The sequence below is a fragment of the Gopherus evgoodei genome, chromosome 4 (assembly GCF_007399415.2).
Source record: "Gopherus evgoodei ecotype Sinaloan lineage chromosome 4, rGopEvg1_v1.p, whole genome shotgun sequence".
Classification (NCBI taxonomy): Eukaryota; Metazoa; Chordata; order Testudines; family Testudinidae; genus Gopherus; species Gopherus evgoodei.
In genome coordinates this window covers 102142540-102156480 of record NC_044325.1, presented here as the reverse complement: position 1 = coordinate 102156480, position 13941 = coordinate 102142540, and positions in this window count along the sequence as shown.

Below are 13941 nucleotides of genomic sequence, written 5' to 3'. Positions count from 1 at the left end.
GGTTTGATTAGTTGATTCCTTTAGATGCTCCAAGCTGTGTGGACAGATATTTATGCAAGATTAAGGCCTAAATGTTCTAGTTATGGACAGAACCAGGGCCGCCCGGGGCAGGGGGGCAAGTGGGGCAATTTGCCCCAGGCCCTGGGCCCTGCAGGGGCCCTGCAAGCCACCTGGTGGCACTTCAGTGGTGGGCCCTTCACTCGCTCTGGGTCTTCGGCGGCAGGTCCTTCAGTGCAGCTGAAGACTCGTAGTGACTGAAGGACCCGCTGCTGAAGTCCTGCCGAAGCCTTGGAGCGCTGCCCGGTGAGTACAAGCACTGCAAGCGGCAGGAAAAAAAGAAGAAGGAAGAAAAAAAAAAAGCCACGATCGGCAGCACTTAGGCTGCTCTACTGCCGCCGCTTCATTTGGTGGCGGGTCTTTCCCTCCGAGAGGGACCTGCCGCTGAATTGCTGCCGAAGATTGAGCACTGCCCCAGACCCCCTGAATCCTCTGGGTGGCCCTGGACAGAACATTTTTGGATTTTAAAAATGACTTTAATGGGAATATTTAGGTGCATAAAGTTAAGGAAATGCTTGAGCATTCACAAGACTGGGGCCTTATAACTTCAGTTTTATATGAAACATGAGAATGAATAGCTCTTACAAAACACAAACACAAAACAAAACACTAACAAAACACCCACAAAAGGAATAACATTCCATTGCTTTCCAATATTATATATCAGTTTGGTCCAGATAGTGTTTCAGAGTAGTGATCCCATTGTAAAAGTGGATTTAAGTAATTGCTGTGATGCTCAAAAAAAGTTAATTGATAGGATGTAAATGGATTGTTGACTTGGGAAATGTAAGAATATATTTTGTAGAATGCATGAGCAGATGACATTGATAATGAACTGATTTAAAATGGCAAACTATTGGCTAAGATGCCATTCTGGACAATTTGCAATATTTTTTCATAATACATTTACATTTAAACTTGCAGTATTTATAGGCTTTTGGAAAAAAAAGTTTTGTTTTCTTGTAAAAATAAGTGAATCCAGTTCTTGTGAAAAAGTATTATATTGACAGCCTTCCAGATTCTTGTTTGTCTTCAGATGAAGTAAAATACTGGCAGCAACAACACAAGTTTTCCCACACCAATGTGGACTCTGCAGTAAGAAAGTAACTCAATTTCCATGCCCATTCAAGCATTAGTCACTCCACCAAGAGACTACAGGGTCTTAGATATGGTTGGTTTGTCACGAACAATTGTCTGCTAGGACTACCACCACATTCCAGTTTAACATGTGAAAGCTGTTAAGTGGTTTATCTTTCAGTCAGTACTAACTGGACTTGAACAGGCCAACATCTACACAATCCACTATGAAGTACTGTAAATAACTAGTTTCTATACAGCAGCTTTTAGGAACAATAACCTGAGTCAAAATTTCCCATCATAAAAACACACACAGGACAGGGAGAGGAAGTCTCCACAAAGAGCCCCCATCAGAGTTCCTTCCTTACTGCTCTGTGGGGAGATAAGAAGGGTTTGCTTATCTGTGGAACAACCTGCAGGATCCACAGGTGCAGAGAGGTCTTCTGCCTCGGTAGTAGCACTGGCCTCACAGGCTTCTGGCAGCTTAGATCCTTTGCAGTTACAGTACAAAGAAACTCCTTTCAGTGCAGCTCCCGGAGAAGAGTGGGATGCACTGAAAAGAAGATAATATAACTCAAGGATGATTTTTGTGGGTATATTTTTTACAAAGCTGAAGAGAGACAATGTGTGGCTTCCCCAATCCTGCCCTCAGTTTGCCTCCGTAGAATCTGGCAGAAAGGGAGGGACAGGGGAAAGAAAATGATGCCACAAGGATATCTGACTTCCCATCAACATGGAAGGAGATAAAGCGTGCCTTTTGCATGGCAATCTATGGACAGATTTGATGGGACAATACTACATACTGATCCAGGCCAAAGGATTCTGAAATGAAGTATTCATATGTAATCCTTCTGCCCCTCTGAGTTGGCAGCAACAAGGGCCGAGTTCAGTATCCGGGGTACCGTTTCAATAACACAATGCAAAACAAGCTCGAGCCCCCACCCAGTGACCTGGAACAATTACATACCACTCCCCTCCCCCGGGGACCTCTAGGAGGCAATACTTCCCCACTCGCAAGCACGGAGTCTGAGTGTAGTAAAATCCTTTTAATAAAGGAGGGAAACAATGCAGCATCACATTGGAGAAACACCACAACCAGGATTATAACACAAACCTTAAGCAAAAAACCCACCTCTAAGTACATTTGGCAATGTCCTTTCCCCTTTAGGGTCTTAAGTCCAATCACCCCAAAGTCCAACAACCCGAAAGTCTCTGGTTAGTGCCACCCCAGAGTTCAAAAGTTTATCTGCAGAGTTTTACCCCCTCAGCCTGGGTGGAAATGGGAGGGGCACACACACCCACGGTGTTAAGGGGCACCTTACGTGGGCCAGGGCCAACTGCTCTGCCTCTCCGTGGAGTTCTGCTGCAGCCTTCACCACGACCAGCTCCACTACACCCGCTGTGCCGCTCCTTCAGATGTCCCCGCAAACCGCTCCACTCCGCTCACTGTTCCGTGGGCTGCTCCAACATGTTGCAAACTGCTCCGCTCTGCCAGCCACTTAGCAATAGATCTTCAGGCTCCCCCACTAGTTAACACAGCACTCAGTGATCTCAGCTCAGTAAGCTTAGCTCTTTTAGTGATTTCAGCTTGTAGTAGGGGAGCCCTGGTGCTGGTGCACCATTGGCCCAACGTGAATTCAGCTCAGCAGCCTCTAGATAGACTCTTAATGGAATAAAAAATTGGCTCTACTCTTCAACAGTGGAGAGAGGAGGATGTGCAATTGGTGTTTCAGGCCCTCAAAAGGGGCCCATACCATCAGGTACACACACCAGTCCCCAACCTCTCTCATTTCAATGGGTTTTGGCACCCATGTCCCTTGTCTAGCAAGTGCTATTTAATTGATATTGAGACATCTCTGTCATAAAGAAGTCTCATAGTTCCTCATTCACATAATCAGGGTGACAACACTTTATTCCTCCTGCCCCAATAACAAAGAAATTGGGGATCCCAGAGCTGTCAAAATAATCATCCCAGGCTGCCATGGGCTATACTAGATGGGGTGGATGTGCCAATGCAAATACCTAAAATTTCTTTCCACATTTTCCATAATTCACCACCAGATGTCAGGGTAGAGCTCATCCTGACTCTGCTTACACATATTTAATTTGGGTACTGCATCATCAAAATAGCATATTTTACTCCTAAAATGAAATTAAAAATTGCCCTTTTTATCTTTTGTAGGTTTATGTAACTTTTTCTAGAGAGCAAAAAAGACACAAGCCAGACAAATTTTTGACATTTTTGAGCTGACATTCCTTTGCTGGATTAATCCTAACAACAGGGCAAGTTTCATTAATCACTTGCAAAATTTGATACCAAAATCTACACTACACACATTGACCTAACATGCTTGTCGAATCATTCATGAATGGCCTAAGTTTATTTTTTTAAACTGCTTTGAGAGTGAAAAGTACATTTGTTATGGTAAAAATAAATTTTTCAGGAAGCAATATGGGAAGCTTTGTTCAGGGATATGCTATCTGAAATAAATATCTGACCTTCAGAACAGCAATCCAAAAAATCAGTAGCAGTTAAACTAGGACTGCTCTTTAAGGCCTGTTGGTGTTAAACATTAAAATGTTGTACTTATATTGTACCTTTCCTTCTAAGATCTCCAAGCAGTTCCTGAGAATATCAGGAATTTGTATCACACTAAATTATTTTCTCCCATTTCCGCTGGCACACATGGATTTTTCATGAGCAATAACATTTCTGTAAATCAGGCTTGTTTGTTAAATCATACACCTCTGCTGATTGGATAGCTCTCCCTCTGCAAAAATATTACAGAGTCATGGATATTGACAGCTAATTTCTTGGTTTTTCAGGACCAGGATGTGGTTGTTCTGGCTTAGTGGTCAGAAATGGGAGTCAGGGGGCAGGTTGGGTCTGGATACCAGGATATCAGAGCCTGAGGCAGGCCAAAGGGCAGAGCAAGAGTCAGGCACCTGGAGGCAAACAGAGTTAAGTTACCAGGAGATCAGACAGCCAGATGGCACACCAGGAGTCAGGTCAGGAGGTGGGCCAGGTCAGGATACCTTGAGGTCAGAGTCAGGCAGCAGGAGCAAGTAGTCCTATGCTGGAGTCATTGCATAGATGACTTTCTGTTCCTGCTTGATTTAAACAGAAGCAAGGAACCAATAAGGACTTCCAGGACTCCTCTAATCAAATCCCTAGGTTGGTCCTCTGCCAGAGTTGAGCTTTGAGTTCTGGCAATTATTAGCAGGTCAGAACATACTGGCTCCTAAGAACCCAGTGGACTAGGGTTTGAGACCCGTGGTCCTGACATCATCTTCTCCCTCTGGGCAATGTAGGACTGAGCTTTTTAGGGTGGTTCCTACAGAATGCTTGTACTTTGCTAGGGTATGTACATTTTCCACCTGCTCCTTGGGGCTGTATTCCTCCCAGTCAATAAAGAACCAGAGCCTGCCACATTTATGCTTAAATTCCAAGATCTTTTGAACCACATATTCCTTGTGGCCCTGTACATGGAGGAGGAGGTGGCGTGGTCCTGTGAGGGAAAGGATTTTCCATATAGGGTTTCAAATGCAATTTATGAAACACTGGGTGAATCTTCAGAGAGCAGGGTAGTTGAAGTTCAAAAGTGACTGGAATAACTAATCACTGGACCCTAAAAGGACCAAGGAACCAAAAGTCCAGCTTGTGAGCAGATTTGACTTTGCAGAGATGCTCCATGGAGAGCAATACTTTCTGTCCCAATGAGTAGGTGGGACCTTGCTGTTGATGCTGAGCGGCGTACCCTTTATAGTCTGCTCTCAACTTCTCCAGGTGTTCCCTCAATTCTTCCCAGGCCCAGTGATTCTGCTGCACTAGGTCTGAGGTGGTGTCATAACATTTTTTCCCAGATCTGGACCTTAGCGTCCAAAATATGGGCGTTAGCATGAAAACCTCCAAGTTTAGTTACCAGCTTGGACCTGGTAATTGCTGCCACCAGCTAGGAATTATACAGTGCCTAGCTCACTGTGGTCTCCCCAAAACCTTCCCTGGGGAACCCCCAGACTCAGATGCCTTGAGTCTTACAACAAAGGGAAATAACCCCCTCCCCTTGTTTCCTTGTTACTTTCTCCCAGGCTGCCCTCCCTGGACGACCCTAGGAGATTCCCTGCTTCCAGTCCTGGAAACACAAGTACCGAGAGATCTAATCTCTCTTCCCCCTCACCCAGAGGGTATGCAAAGTCAGGCTTAGTAAATCTAACACAAAGAGATTTTCCCCCCTCGACTTTTTCCTCCCACCAATTCCCTGGTGAGCTGCAGACTCAATTCCCTGGAGTCCCCACTAAAGAAAAACTCCAACAGGTCTTAAAAAGAAAGCTTTATATAAAAAGAAAGAAAAAGGACATGAAATGGTCTCTGTATAGGGTGACAATATACAGGGTCAATTGCTTAAAGAAAATGAATAAACAGCCTTATCCAAAAAGAATACACTCCAGCAACTACACACATGTAAATACAAAAGAAAACAATATAAACCTATTGTCTTACTATCCTTGTACTTACAACTTGGAAACAGAAGATTAGAAAGCCTGGAGATAGAAAAAATCACTCTCAGAGCCGAGAGGGTCACCGAACCAAGAACAAAGAACTCTCACCCAAAATTTCCCTCCACCCAGATTTGAAAAAGTCTTGTTTCCTGATTGGTCCTCTGGTCACGTGTTTCAGGTTACTGGTGTTACCCCTTTACAGGTAGAAGAACATTAACCCTTAGCTATCTGTTTATGACAGGTGGCCAGACAGGGAGAGGACATGAGCAGTTATGGATGGAATCGGAAGTAGTTGGTTTATATTAAAAAGGGTTTTGACCCACAGATGCATGGTCTGTGTTGTTATATGTAAACTTCACATAAGTGAGAGTCAGGGACTGATCATTCTTGTGATGTTTAATGTAGCATTGCAGATACTACTTGAGGACCAGGTTGACTGTTTCCAGTCCAGTCATCACTAGGAGCTGTGATGGGTACAGCACCATCAGTCAGGACTGAATCTTTCGATTTATTAGCTGCTAACCTGTATAAACTACATTTTTTCAGAAGCTTATAATTTGACCAGATTTGGGCAATTTTCACAGAAATAGCAAGAGACACATCCTTAATACAAAGGCCATTTCCCAGCTGAATTTCAAGTCCCTGCCCCAAAGCATGGGAGTGTCAGAGCTTCACAAAGAAAAGGTCACCAGAATATTTTTATTAAAGTGGCCAAACTATGGATTTTTTCCTAACTTTGTTCTCAGAAACGGAAAAATCATTTTGGCTAAAACTTTCCAAAGTAATTCTATTTGAGAGACCTGTTATGGAAGCCTTCAGCCCAAATGCTTAAAGTTTGGCAAAATCATAAGGCATAGAAAACAGGATCTTATAATGGGAAGTGTTGGGCAACCTTAACAGGTTATGCTATTATTAACCTTCACATAGAATATCAGGGTTGGAATAGACCTTGAGAGTCATCTAGTCCAACACTCTGCTCAGTGCAGGACCAATCCCCAGACAGATTTTTGTCCCAGATCCCTAAATGGCCCCCTTAAGGATTGAACTCACAACTCTGCATTTAGCAGGCCAGTGCTCAAATCACTGAGCTATCCCTCTCCCTCATATAATATATAATACTTAAAATATTAAATAGTAATCCACAGAAAAGCATTCAAAGGAGTCTGACAAAATTATAAAAGGAATGAAATTCAAAGTTACAATTTAAATTTCTTTCTTATTTGATCTGATTGTGCGTAGCAAGGCAGCACAGGAATCTGTACTACATGGATGCATCACCAAGGACCAAACTGCCCCTGGTTGTTGCACACACAGAGGTCTGGGAGAATCACAGAGTTCAAAAGAGTGAAGGGATTGCATGTCCCAGGGTACAAACTGCCTCTAAGGTGCAATAAGAGGATAGAGTGATTGCTTCTCCCACCCTTACTGATATATGGCTTCACAAATCAAGGAAGAAAAAGGAGGGCAACGTTTCCAAGAATCATGACCTGCACTGAGATGCTGTTAATACCAGTTGGACGGTCCAGGAAAAAAAAACCCTGCTTTCACCTTGTCAAAAAGTCCAGTGTTTCTAGGAATCCAGGCATTGTGGACTTTCCCAGACCAGCCAATTTTTATGTCAATAAACCACATGCAGTGATATACCAAGGCCTGTATAACCATCAAGAAATACCTCATTCTGTTTATATACTCAGAGGCTTGGCAGAGTGCACAGAATGGGGCATACATCCCATCTATCACCCCAGCAGTTAGGAAAGCCCATGTCATTGAATCCATTGTTTCCTGCCCATTGCCTAACCTGACAACCCTGTACAGCAGGGCACACTTTAGTTTCTGGCACACCTCAATGACAACCACTCACACCATTGATTTTCCAGTGTCAGTTTGATTCCTTACCTACCAACAACAATCTGGAGCTGCAAGCATATTGCATTCAATACTTGTTTCTCCACTGTTAGGACAGCTCTTATCTAGGTATTTCTGCATTGCAGGACTAGGATGAACTTGACACACAACTTCAGGAATGTGCCCTTCCGCGACTGCAAGATCAGGAGCCATTACTGGTCTCCCCAAGCCTGTAGGACTATCCAGTCCTACCATTCGGTGTCCATTGGACTGGCCCAGGACCATCTCTCCACTGTGTCTAGCTGTTTCACCATTAGCTGTAAGAGTGTAGCTGCTGCATTCCCTGTCCAGTCATCCTCAGTTGACTGAGAATTGCATACTTGCAAATACTGTCATGGGCTAGTTGCACCTTTGACCCCCTCTGGTCTCTCTGAATGTACTTCCTCAGAGAGAGGCCTCTTGCCTTCACCTGTCATGGGGTAGAATTTTGTGATTCTTCCACTCAGACTGGGTCCCTACGCTACAGCCCTCTGCAGGTATGTCTACACTGCAGCAGGGAGCGTCTCCCCCAGCCCTGTCAGACAGATGTGCTAGCTTTGGTTGAGCTATCGCCTTAAAAATAGCAGTGTGGATGTTGTGGCACAGACCAGCTGCCTGAATAAAAGCCTGCCTGACCCCTGCTGGGGTCCATACTCAGGTGAGTAGCCCCCACTGTTGCCTACACCATCACCAGGCTGCAACATTTACACTGCAAGCTCAGTCAGAGCTAGGGAGTTTCTGTCTACCCAGGCTGGGAGCCCTGCTCTCTGCTCCCCCATCTCTCCCCTTCAAGGAGAGTGTCTCCTTTTTCAGTCCAGCCAAGTCATTTGATTGTTCTGTATCTCATTAAACTGGTTCAGGCAACTCACCCTGGGTTGGAGATAAACTTCAAAGTGGTTGGTTTTCTGCCTTGTCTCAGGTATTCCTGGAGCAGCTATTATCAGGCCATTGTCTCCCTTCCTGCCTACATGCAGCTAACCCTTTCTTTAATTAACAAACAGATGGAAATATCATATTCATCGAATATTATAGGCAGCTCCCACGTTCTTCACGAAAACAACAGGATGGTATGTCCAGACCTTACAATGGATACGAATACTGTGTTTCACCATGCTGCATCCAAGTTTCCAGTGGTGAATTCAAAAATAGCTCTTGACAGCCTTAGATTATGGGATAAAACAGAGGGAATTGTGGACATTTGACCCCAGGTTTCAACAATTCCCTGAAAGGTGTGCAGTTATCCCAAAATACATAGCAGCTGTTCCACACTACACAGCGACCGTTTCCCATGATAGTGCGCCTGATGTGGTGTACATGATACTGAGATGCTATGCACACACAGTGCAATACACCTTTTGCAGACACAACTTGATATTGTGTGGATGCAATGTACCAGTACATGCAGCCAACTGTGAACACACAATGCTGAAATTGTTCTGTCAATCCCTCTATGCTGGCAGAAATTTACTGATAAACTTTCTAATATAGACAAGCTCTTAGGCACAATCTCTGTTGGACCACCCTCCAAAGGCACTGTAGTTCTACAATGATCCCCCAGACAGACCACACTACAACTTCATTACCTCTCCCTGAGCTTTTGAATCCCCCTTGTATGCCAAAGATTCTTGACAGGCGGTCTTCCCTGCTAGTTTTTTTCCCCCCCTATATCTGTCTCTCTTCCTTCGCTCTAGGTCTCCCTCCCTTTTTCATCCCAGTCATCTTCCTCCCCCATCTCTTTTTTCCTCCTTAGTTTCCCTCCTTTCTTTTCTTTCTCTCTGTTCCACCCATCTCCTCTCCAATTCTCTCCATCACTTAAGTCTGGCAAAGAATCTCCATTTCCTGCTAGGCTGCCTGCCAACTTATTTTAATTCTTGTTTCCCCAGCTACTAGCCCTTCACAGAGGAATAAAAATCATAAGATAAAATGATTTTTAAAATGAAATTTATGTTTATTTAAATTATTTAAGAAGATTTAAATCAGATTTTTATTTTCATGTTGATAGTTCATTTTTATCCCATTTTGTAGTCTTACTTTGCTAAAGTAGATGTTTTGTACTTGTTTCTTAAATTAGTTTCTTAACTGTTAGCAGAATTTCAGATTTTACCTAGAAACTTTTATGAAACTTCTTAGTAAAAAAAAAAAATTAATTATGCTTTTAAAAAGACACATTTAGGACCTTATTAACAATCTTACCATGTGAACAACAGAAAAATGCATAAGCAAATAGCCCATGTTATATTGGCAACCAACATCACCTTGTGATATGAATCAAAAGCTTTCACAAATGAAGAAAGCTGACATGCTTTAACTATGCCATACGCATCCATCAGAGTTTGACTCTGTCTGGCAGTGCCGCCCAGAGGGTGGGGCAAGTGGGGCAATTTGCCCCAGGCCCTGCAGGGGCCCCCACGAGAGTTTTTGGGGCCCCGGAGCGGGGTCCTTCACTCGCTCCGGGGGCCCTGGAAAGCTCTTGCGGGGCTGGGGCCCCCAGAGCTTCTTCCACTCCGGGTCTTCGGCAGCGGGAGGTCTTGAGTGGTAATTCGATGCGGGGAGCCCCCACCGCGGGTCTTCAGGGCACTTAGGCGGCGGGTCCCGGAGTGGAAGGACCCCCCCCCCGCCGCAGAATTACTGCTGAAGCAGGCCCCCCTGCTGCCGAAGACCCCAGTCCCCCTGAATCCTCTGGGCATCCCTGCTGTCTGGAGCACAATTTCCAATTACTTCCAACTGAACTTACGTGGTTTTGAATATCCTACCCATGAGTGCCTAATTGTGAGCTTTAGCTTAACTTTAAGCTCTTATTTAAAAATGTTGGCCTGTGTGTATTTAAAAAGTTCCGAATAAACTTTAAATAGATTAACAAAGTTAAGTTTTTATTGCTAACACAAACAATTTGGTTGTGAAATGACAAGAGTTTTATGTCTTTAAGAGAAAAGTTGTTTATTAAACTACAGTTTTAGTCCCTGGTACTGCAAATACTTATGCACATGCTTAACTTTAGACCTGGAGTAGCCCCAATGGGACTATTCATGTGGGTGAAGAGATATGTACCTGCTTAAATGTTTGCAGGCTCAGGGTATTAACTTTCAGTATTTTGTTCTTCACCTAGAGTAGTTTTGTACAATTCATATAAGATCAGTGATCAATAAAATCACATTGAATTCAGCCAGTCCACTTGCTTCTCTCTACCACTGTTTTTACAGGGGTCAGCAGGCAACTCTAGAGAAAGAAGAGCTATGTAGCACTACCTGTCTGGAGGAGGAGAACAAACAGCCTAGCAGTTTTCAGTAACACTCGAGAGATATGAGGTTAGTAAAACTGGTGTTTAGCTAAACACTGCTCTCAAGACTAACAAAAGTACATCATCACAATATAAAAAGTTAATATGCCATTGCAGTAAAGAGTAATAAAAAAACCTAATTGGGCTAAATCTGCATATAGACTCCTTTATTGTGCCCACAGGATTAAGAATTACATCTATAAGAAAGAATACAAACTCAGATTTTCATGCGCTAACTATGTAAATGCAGGTCTCCCTATAGTTAAATTCTCAGTTATTCAGTGTATGTGTACAAGTGCCCATTTGGGCATATCCATTCACAGGTATACAAATATTGCAGACAGTTAAGAAAATCAGTTGAAAATTTGTTTTTTAAAATGTCACTTAAAAAAATGTAATGTAGTAGTCTGATAAATAAATCTTTGGGTTTATGACTTTCATTGAATCATTTTAGACAGCTAGTGAGTGAAGGTGTGACCTTCAGATGAAAATACCTTTACTTCTCTGATTCACAAATACGAATGGTAATTTCATACTGCTGGAGAAAGCCAGGGAATATTTCTAAGTATACGGAGTTAAATATAACCCACTGATTTAAAAACAAACAAACAACCCCCTCCCACACAACACAGCAACAACAAAGCCACACACGCAAAAAGCCAAGAGCTACCACCATTAAAAAGCTAAACAATTCAGGTTTTGGGGGTTTTATTGGAAACCTCAGTCTTCTTTAGAAACCATGCAGTTACATTCTAACAAGAAGCAATTATCTCAGGGGGATAGGAGGGAAAAGACATTTTAAAAATCAGTATTAGACAGTAAGGGTTTTTCCCTACAGAACTGGGGTGGGAAAAGTCTCTTAAACATCACACTCCACCCTTCTGTCTTTTAACTATAATGACCAGTGTCCTTCTAAAGGCCCGGAATACTGATTTCTACAGAACAAATGGGCAGTTTTGTTCTAAAGGCAACAAAAAAGCATGCTCAGACATTGGTATTCAAATATCACACTGTCGGAGAAAAACTTAGTTCTCACTTTCTACTTTCTGTACTTCCACAACACTTCAGGGTGTAATTTGCTCACTCCATTGTTTGACTTCTTTGCAGAGAAATGCACTATTCGGTAATGCTTCGTGATGATTTTTCACCTTACTATGAAACATCAAGTGTGTATGGCCCACTGTCAGAGATATAGGGTATGGGACTTGAAAGACCAGTGATCTGAACTGGGATGGCAAATCCTCTGCTCCTGGACTGTGAAGAAATGGGCCCAAAAGATAAGGAATATTGAAGTGCCTTATGGGCACTGTTGCTATCCCAAGGAGACAAATCCCTACTCTGCCCAAACCAAAAGAGGACTAAGCCTGAGCCCTTGCATGCATATATCTACCACTGACAAAGTTGGGAGCTTTGTATGTGCAACAACTCTCTGCAGGTGTAAACCGAGGCAGCTTCATTGAAATCAACAGAACTGCAGAAATGTACCCCAGAGTTTAGCCTTAAATGTTTAAAAATGGTCTTAAATAAAAATGCTTCTACATCCAATGTGCAGTAACTTACACATTGAGAACTGTTTCTTTAAACTAGCAAACTCCATATTAAAATGGAAGCTCCCTCCTAATGAACCCCATTATGCCTCAGAATTACTACTAAAATAGGATAACTGCTTAGGAACCTTCACAACAGTAGCAACAGCAGTGATAAAGTTTCAGCCCTAACTCTGAAGGCCTGATCCATGGCTAGTGGTGAAACTGACTTTTGGCATAACTTAGGCATTGTCTGCATTAACTGCACTGTTGCAAACCTCAAGTGTAGACAAGGAAAGCCATGATTCAAATCAGCGGCACTTACTTCAGTTTCAATTGGGGTAAGTGCTCCCCCACGTGCAGACTACTGCTTTCTTTGTCTGTTCTTGGGGTTTGCACTAGTGCAGCCATATCAGTGGACTGCCATCAAATATTGGAACTGAAGCAAAATTCCAAATGTAGACAAGGTCTTAGAGCAGCCTAGGTGTTGTTCTAAATTACAGCAGTGAACATAAACCCTAGGGTCCAGTTCAATGGTGAGGCATCACAAGAGTGCATAATGAAGCCATGTCCGTGGCCTCCACAGAAATACTCTCTATGCCTGGGAATGGCAGCATGTAATGGTTTATGCCACTGAAGGATTTCTCTACATTAAGGGAATCCCCAATAGTCATTTTAGAGCTGCTCTTTGTCCCTTTTGCAATGCCAAAGTGGAACAAAGGGGATAGAGCTGGGGGCAGGATGGGAGCAGAACTTCTTAGCTTATGCTAATTTTAAAATAGTAGAAATTATCATCCTCATTCTCCTAAGACTCAGAAGTCTGTTCACTTGGCCTTAATGCCACTTAGTTTCTTTTTAGTCTGCCAGACTTTTATTTAACCCTCTTCATTTTTTTTAAACAATTTTCTCCCATTATATTCATTCAGTTTATCCAAAGACTTAAATATGGCTTAGTTTTAATTCCCAGATTCAGAATTTTCCTTGAGTTTTATGGTTCTGGAAAATTATTAGTCCCAAGATTCTTACATATTTTTTATCCAGTTTCTCAAATTCAGGTCGCTTCAAGAAGCACATTTATATGATAGTGTTATACAATAACCGATATTTTACCTTCTCTGAAACTAAGAAGTTTGTTTTAGCTATACAAGAGTAAGAAACAATCACTTTGTCAATTCTCCTGTATCCACTGATTCAAATCATCATCATCATCGCCCTGCTAAATCCAGTAACATGAAACATTACTAAATGTACATATATCCTCTCTTCTTTTTTACTTGCCTATGTTTCAATGCTGCTCAAAACATAGCTACAATTTACTAAAGTCAATCTAAGATGGCCAACTCAACATCCAAATAAAATCAAAATAGCCAAAAGTGTGGGAAGACCTCAACATAACTCAGGTGAAAATCAATCAGGTGAGACAGAAATTTACAAATTTCAAATGATCAGCGAGTAGGAAAGGACAAGGTGCAGACATGCTATTTCTATTACACCAGAACATTTTCATTAATAATTAGATTTCAGGCAACACAACATGTTGACATTAAAAAAACAAATCTGAAAGTGCACATGGGACAAACATTGCAAATATCTCACCAGATCTGATCCTCAACTGAAGTC